The 8,492-nt window shown below is 43.6% G+C and overlaps 1 pseudogene; it reads left to right on the top strand.

Moving 5' to 3' along the window:
- The first annotated feature begins 6,750 nt into the window (after positions 1-6,750).
- Positions 6,751-7,102, top strand: LOC147751427 (small ribosomal subunit protein uS10 pseudogene; annotated as a pseudogene).
- The last annotated feature ends 1,390 nt before the right edge of the window (positions 7,103-8,492 follow it).

Below are 8,492 nucleotides of genomic sequence, written 5' to 3'. Positions count from 1 at the left end.
GATGTTTTCCCTGATATAGAGAGGTATAATAAACCTTTATGAGAGCAGGCTGTGGTGAGGAGTGAAAAAGGAAAGAAAAAGTGTGCTCTGGAGTCAAGGCATCCAGATGTCTGGACCTTAGTAGGGTTTCAATGGTGTATAGAGTCTGACCTTGTGGAATACAGGTGTATTGTGATTCTACATCGAGACATGAGGAAATCAGTATCTGTATTGAATTCAATTTCAGAAAAGACAGAGTACGTCCTTAGTATCTACAGGAACGTAAGCATCTCTTGTACCAGTGGTCTAAAAAATAAATCTACAAATTGAGAGAGTGGCTCTAACAAGGAGCCTATGCCTGATATAATTGGTAGGCCAGGTGGAGGCCTCTGACTTTGGAGGGACATAAAAGTATGGATTCATGTAATCCTTATTGACCAAGAATTCAGTCTCTTTCGAGGTCGGACAAACCATTGTCTTTCACATTCTCAACCACAGTGGTGATGACTCCTAGGAGCCTCTTAGTGGTGTCACTTTTAGTGAGCGGTATGCATTCCTTACGCCTACCTGTCTCAGGCGTTCCTCCCAACAGGTAGTGGTGTCTATAATTTCTCTCACCTCAGTTAGACTTTGTGATAACTGGGGATGCCTCGATGAAAGGATGGGGTACCCACTTTCAAGAATTCACAGCAAGAGGTCATTGGTCTCTGCAACTTCCATGTAAATGTGCTGATATTAGGAGCTGTCAAGAAAGCCCTGCTGTTTCTTCAGAAAGCCAACAAAGCAGTGTTTTGCATAAACAAACAGGATGGTGCAATACCCCAGATGCTTTCAACAGAAGGTCAAGATTTTTGGCACTGGGCAGGTGTGTGTTGGGACACTGAGCTCCTTCATTTTGCACTAATTTGCTGCTAAATTGATTACATCTTTGCACGGATTAAATACATTATTAGAACTGTTTTTAAAACTTATTTGTAGCAGCTCTGATCCTGAGCTCTGTTTTTACTCTGTGTACTTCCTGCTCGATCCTGGCGGTACCCGAATGTTAAGACGGGTCCGCATTGCACCAGGGTTGACGCTTTAGCCACCTCTACCCGACACTATTTAAATCGCGCTGGAGCAACCGCGCAGCGTATATGTGTTGGGAAGCTGAGCTTTTTCATTTTGCACTAATTTGCTGCCAAGCTAATTACGTCTTTGCACAGATTAAATAAATTTTTAGAACGATTTTAAAAACTTACTTTACGCTGCTCTGATCCTGAGCTCTGTTTTTACTCTGTGTACTTCCTGCTCGATCCTGACGGTACCGGATGTTAGAATGGGTCCGCATTGCACCAGGATGGACGTTCTAGCCTCCTCTACCCAACACTATTTAAATCGTCCTGGGGTGACCGTGCCAAAGGCAAGCCCGTCTGCGCCCGGAGCGCGACCAGCACCAGAACCCCATGCCATTTAAACCCCGATTATATAACAGACAGCAGCTGCTCGACTTGGACATAGGCCCCTGCAGAGCGCACGATATGCTTCTGCAAAATAAGATCACAAGTGAGCTTATCTGCCCCAAATTCTCATATCGGCCTTATTTGAGCGTCACTAACAGCCCTGAGCATACAAGCAGGATGGTGGGAGTAGGAAAATCTGAAGCCCAGAAAGACAGGAAAAGGGGAGACATCACAAACAACCCCACTACTAAAGAGCCAAACAAGGCCCGAAGGCAATTCATGAGCAGTATATGCAATGCCTTTTGGTGAACGTTCGATCAGTAGTGAAACCTAAATATCAGATTGAGGACCTGATTCAACGCACCTCACCTGATATCGTTTTTCTTTTACAGAAACCTGGATGGATAATACCTCAGGTCCAGACTGGAACATCGCACTACCAGATGGTTATGCAGTCACCTCACAAGATAGGGAGGTAGGTAGAGGAGGGCATAGATATTATATGCTGACTCTTTAAAGGTGCGAGTGAAAGCCATCTCTGATTTTATACTAAAGTGCAGCGCCTCTGCTGGTAAATCAAACAACCTTTTTACCTTTCAGGGACTCCTTATTTATCGCTCACACGGGCCCAGGGCTGCCTTCTCACAGGCACTTATGACGCATAGAGTATTGTGAGAGGATGGGAATCTGTATAAGATTTCCATCCTCTCACAATACTGGGTGACTTTAATTATCACCTGGAATTAACAAACAACTCAGACACAATCAGACTACTAGACAACCTAGCAGCCTTTGGCTTAAGCCAATTAGTCACAGAATCCACCCATCTGGCAGGCCACACCCTAAATGGTATTTTCTCTAATAATACTGATATTAATCTGACAAAAACAGCCCTTCTATGGGCAGACCATAAGGTCGTCCATTTGAACATCCGGGCCATGCAGTCTAATCATCATATTCAAACCAAAGTTTCCAAGGTAAAAACTAGACATTGGAACAAAGTTTTAGCCAGCGACTTGGACTTGGCCCTCGGCTGCGTCCCTCTTACGCTGGTGAAGGACAATAATGAGGCAGCGTCTCAGTTTAACCCGTTGCGTGCTGCCGTCGGCCGTTGGCCGTCGTGAGCACTATCTTCGTAGTGCTGCGCACGTCCAATGGCTGACGCGGCCCCGCCCGCGCAAGGAAATGCCTCCACGGTTAACTGGTTGATGAATGGCTCCTGAAAGCGGCCGACTGTGTTGCACCTGTTAAACTAGTGATGATTAAGAGATCTAAGATTTTGTCTCCTTGGTACAGCCCTGAGCTGAAATGTCTAAAAGTAAACTGCAGGAGAGCAGAACGCCTTTGGAGACAAGATTATAGTAAAGATACAAGAACAATCTATAATCTTGCTCTTCAACAGTATGATGAAGCAATTATTGCCGCAAAAAAACTATTTTATACAACTATATAGAGGAAGCCGGAAATTCTACCAAGGAACTTTTTAAAACTATAACCCTGCTGTCTAAGTCGCAGCAGGTTAATGTATTCCAACCTGATCAAACTAAGTGCAATGAACTGGCCTTTTATTTCCAGAATAAGTTGCAAGTGATTTATAACGATCTGTTCAATACCCAAATGTTTCCGGATAAACAAGGTCAATTGCCCAGTAAGGCTGAATCAACACATTGCAGTTTATCTTGCTTCCAGACAATTACAAACAATGAGGTCCACAAACTGCTCGTCTCTATAAAATCCGGATCACCCAAAGACCCCTGTCCTCCATCCATTATGCATATGGCTGCTAGGAAAATCTGCGATAAACTCACCACTCTAGTCAATGAAGTCTTAGAATCAGGCAGTTATCTAGCATGCTGGAAAAAAGCAACAAACAGACCAATTCTTAAAAAGCCCACTCTAGACCCCTCGGAACCTAGGAACTATTGTCCGATTGTTGGTCTACCAATAGCAGCTAAAATATTGGAGAAGTCTGTGAACAAGGTGTTGACAGACTATCTAGATACCAATAACCTGCTGGATTCTACACAGCATGGTTTTTGGTCGCATCACTCTACAGAATCAGCCCTAATCGTGGCAATGGAGAAGGTCCATAGAATAGTAGACGGAGGGGGTAGAGCAGTCCTTGTACTTTTAGACCTGTCAGCAGCTTTTGACACCGTGAATCACACGGTGTTAGTGCAGAGGCTGAAGGTGGTGGGAGTCGAGGGTACCGCTCTGTCCCTCCTCTCATCTTTTTTGGAAGGGAGGGAGCAGAGTCTGTATTGGGAGGGTCTGCAATCAGGCAGTTTCTATCTTCCCTGTGGGGTCCCACAGGGATCGTCCTTAATCCTGACAATGTTCAACATCTACGCTACTCCCCTGGCCAGACTCATCAGGAAACATGGATTCACCCGGGTTTCCTATGGTGACGACTCTCAGCTTGTGATCTCGATATCTAAGCAACCTGAAGACACAGCGGTTAAGTTTCATGCATGTCTCACCGAGATTGACCTGGATGAACCATAGCTTCGTGAAAATTAACACAGATAAGACAGCGGTTATAGAGTTTGGTCAGGGCCAACCCCTGTGGAATGATTCTTGGTGGCCAGTTGGAGCAGGGGAATGCCCCCGCCCGGTACTGAAGGTTAGAAACCTCAGAGTCATCTTTGATGACCAGTTAAATTTGTCTCCTCACGTAAACAGCCTCACCTCTTCTTGTTTCTTTCTAATAAAAACCTTAAGGAAGATTTTTCCTTTCATTTCACAGGAACTGCAAAAGACGGTGTTGCCAAACTTGATTACTGCAATTCCCTGTTCTTGGGCATTGATAAAACCCAGATGAGAAAGTTGCAGTGCCAACAGAATGCCGCAGCAAGGCTGCTTTTAAATATACCTAGAGGTCAATCAACTTCGGCAGGAATCAAAGCACTGCACTGGCTCCCTGATCAGAAGCGCGTGGAATTCAAGGCCTTATGCCTGGTTCATAAAGCAGTCTACGGGGGTGGGGTTAGGGACATTCAAAAAATGTTTTCACCCTATGCCCCCAATCTTGCTCTTAGGTCTGGCAATTTAGGTGTCCTTCAGATTGATAGGGTCAGGCAGAATGTTTTCTAACTGTGCGGCAAAGTTATGGAATAAAATGGCAACAGCCATGAGATTCCAATCAAATCTACAGTCCTTCAGAAAGGATCTGAAAACGTGTCTGTTTACTTCGATCTAGCTCATTGGTATACAAGCCGTACCATTTTTAACATACACCAGCGCCAAGACGCTGTGGCATTCGAGCGCTATACAAATACACATCCTATCCTATGACAGTGCATCTCTCTAAGAGGGGAACACATCCCTGGATCAAAGAATGATAATTTGGAATAGCTCAGCACAATATTTCAAGACTACTCTGAATGGACGCTCAATAACAGACCCTCTCAAGTAGGTGTCCGAGTGCGTGGAAAATGAACTATTGAAAGATGCCATTTGTGAGAAAGTACCTCTTTTACATGACCACCCTAATTTTTCTGGACCGAGTTTTGATCTCTACAAACGGAGGTACTGCTGTCCAGTACCTATTGTATGGCCTGACTCCTAAAACATGGTAAAATTGTCATAGTTAACTTCTCAGTTACGTCATAATATATGGTGCATGGAATACACCAATGACATGGGGAAACTTAAATGTCATATGTTAACTGCAGCACATGTTGTGCCATTTACTAGACTGAAAAAAGGAAACATGGTTTCAGACCTATCTGTGTAGTCCAACTCCTGCAGCTTTTAAACCTGCAGGCAAATCAGTCCAATGAACCCTTTTTGACAGAAAAAAACCCTCCTTTTAAGTATTAAATAAGTCACCCTAGGTAGGCATTGAAGCCAACAAGGAAGGGTGCCTTGTACTTAAAAGAAGTACAAGCAAGAATTGAATGTTGGCATGCATCTATCATGGCTATCCGGGTTGGAGGTGTCCTACAAGAATAACTAAAGTTCAGAATAAAATCGTAACCCCGCTATCTCTGGTGGGGACAAGCTACAGGAATAACTCAAACACTATTTTTCATTTTATTTTAACAACCCCTTTCAGAGGTAAAGTCACATTTTTAATACATATTTAGGAAAAGCGATAAAAAAATCACATTAGCCTATAGGCAGATGACCCTGCCAGTGATTCCCCTTAATGAGGTATGAAAACTGGATACAGAGCAGGAAAAATGGCTTAGGGTTTTTGCAGTAATATCTGGGTGTGAGGTATGTGATAGGTGAGCTCTAGAAAGAAAGCTGCAACAGGCCCAAGAACTTTATTAAATTGAAAGGGACAAGGGTGGGGCCTGCCCATTCATAGTTGGGTATAAAGGGAGACCCTTGGGAAGAAGAGCCTGTGTGCCATAGGCCCTCTGTAGCAGGCTTGGCACTTTCCCAGTGGGAGTGGAAACCAGTTTGTTGTAGTTGAGGAGGAGAGTGCTCATTTCCCTTGACACAACCCTGGTTGACACAGGACTCTTGCCACAACGTTGGATATAGCTCAGAATAGTGCACTGTGGGATAGCTTCTAGAAGGGCAAACCGGATGTGCTGCAAAGCTGAAAGTGTTGCCCATGGAAACGTTTTTCTCATTTGTTAGGAAAGTCACTGCCACCCACTGGCTAATGAAGCCTACGAAGCAGACACCTCACCCACAGCTCATGAGAACCATCTATATCTGCAGAGCAACAATACAGGACGAGGCCTGCTGTTTGAGTCTTGAATAGCTAGACTCCAATAGACAGTTGGCTGACCCCCTGTGTGGCTATAGTTGCACAAGAAACTGGAAGAGGCATTTTTCCTGAAGTGTGCAGTTGTCTAGTAGCAATGGAACTAGACTGCCGCTTGCTGGTGGCCTCTACTAGAGTTAGTCCCTGGAGCCTAAGAAATGACCAACAGGAGCTGCTCCAGAAACCCTGAAAAGTTGGAACTTCCAAGACCTCCAGAGCCGTGTCCAGTTTGATGGGACTTCGGTGTCTATAGCTTCATGCTTGCCCTGCTGGGGTAAGCCCAAAGGTAGAAATCCTGACCAGGTGGAGGAGTGAAAATTATCTGTCCGATGTAAGGACTTAGAGGCTACAAAATTTGAATCCCTCACACTTTGATATTTTGAGTGCCAGAAACAACAACTTCAGTGGAACCTCGTCTAGAAGGTAACCGGATTAGAGAGGACTTCAGCGAATACAGCCTACAACATTTCCTCAGCTGAAGGATTTTGATTTCCGTTGCCTTTCAAATTTGGACAGTGAGGTCTGCTGATCTTCTTTCCTAGCTCACCGCTGTTCGTTTATTTCTTAATTTGAGGACAAATAAGTCGGTCAGGAAGCACATTAACCATGGCATTTAAAGACGCCGGCAAAGCACCCGTGGAACAGAAGTAGCTATTCAGGGTATCAGAATCACCCTGACTAGTCGCAATGTGAAGTCACTTTACAAAATGTGTGCTGATCTCAGTAGAGGTGCAATAGAAAAAAACCTGAAAGTGAAAGGGCCAGATTGCATGCCTGCCAAGACTCTGCCTATTACTACTCGAAAAACACATTGTGGTGAAGGTTCTGGAATCGTTTCCAGATGCATAATCACAAGCGCTTGATTGACCTCCCTAGCCCTTCTAAAATTGTGAAGCAAATGACAGGCATCAGTATAGAGCCTGGGGTAGAAGCGGAAGTTACCATTGCTGATGCATAATGTAAACTTTTAATAAAAGATTATTTTTTGTGACTTCCATTTCCGAGACTACATCAGAAGGTAGAATCTTGGGGACAAACCCACTTGGTGTATCTGGCCAGGGTACTCTTGCAGACAGCCTGAAATCGGGCCTACGGCATGGTCAACCGTGAACAATAACTTATTCGCGATTTACTTTTTATTGGCGCTTTTTGCCTTAACTCTTTAAAAATTCACATCTCCTGTCCCCATTATTGGGTTTTTCTAATTTTCGTATCAATTTACTCCTTCAATTTTGAAAACAATTTTGTTAGTGCTTAATTTGTTTTTAGTGTACCTAAGGTCGTCACTAATAAGGGTGATTGATAACCAAGGAACCTGGAGGTATTTTTAAGTTTAACTGTATCCTGACATTATCCTGTAAGTTTTATGTAAGAACCCTCTCCTATGGCCAAGTCTTAACGGAGGTTGAGCCCACCCTGGTAGTACCATCTTACCAGGGTGGGGAGAGGATGCCAATGAAGAAGCGATTATGTGTGTGAAGCATCCTTTTCCATTAAGGATGGCCTGCCTGGTTTGAAGGGTCTTACGCGACCTGTAGTAGTTAGCATTAGAACCCAATCCTGGGTTCACGCTCCACGTTTTTGATTGGCAACCCACTCTTGTTGTGGTTAATCTATTACATTATATGCCTAGCTCCTGAATCAAATTTATTCCAGCAAAGGCCTATCAACAAATGGAAAATGTTGTGCACTTGGTGTTCTTCAAAGGTCTACATCCATTCTTAACTCAACCTCACCAACTCTTGAAAGAGAGGATGCTTTCTTATACAGATTGGTTTCAAATGGAAGTTGCCTTTGTAGCAAAGGTGTCTGTCTTCCTGAGAAAATTCATTTATGCGACAAAAAGGTTATATAATATGAACATGAGAGCAGACATATTTTAAATCCACCTGACATTGTGCAACCTTGTCTGGGGAATTTTCCATGCCCGTGCAGACATTGTGCATTCTTTTGCTCTCCATGCCCTTGGAAAAGTACTGAATGGTTGCTAGAATAATTACACCTTGTAATCATTTGTGCTTCTCTGAAATGTAAAGCCACATTTCTTTTTCCATTCAATTTGCAATTAGTCAAGGTCTGTCTCTCTTACATTACTTACCTTGAAAATGTAGTGTGGGTAGCTATTCTTTTTGTATGAATAACTGGAAAGAAATTTCCAATGGATTTGGAGAGGGGAGTGGAGTCTGCACGTAGACGTTTGAAATATAGTATAAATATGAAAGGAGAATTGTTTTCAGTTGTTCATTACCTTCATGGAACAGGCTTTTCCTTGTTGGTTTTGCACCCGCTTAAGCGTGAACAAACTGCTCTGTTTTACCTCAGACTGCCTGTACTCATTTGGATTTAAG

This window comes from Lissotriton vulgaris, chromosome 1_1 (assembly GCF_964263255.1).
Source record: "Lissotriton vulgaris chromosome 1_1, aLisVul1.2, whole genome shotgun sequence".
NCBI lineage: Eukaryota > Metazoa > Chordata > Amphibia > Caudata > Salamandridae > Lissotriton > Lissotriton vulgaris.
This window is presented reverse-complemented; position numbering and strand designations above follow the sequence as displayed.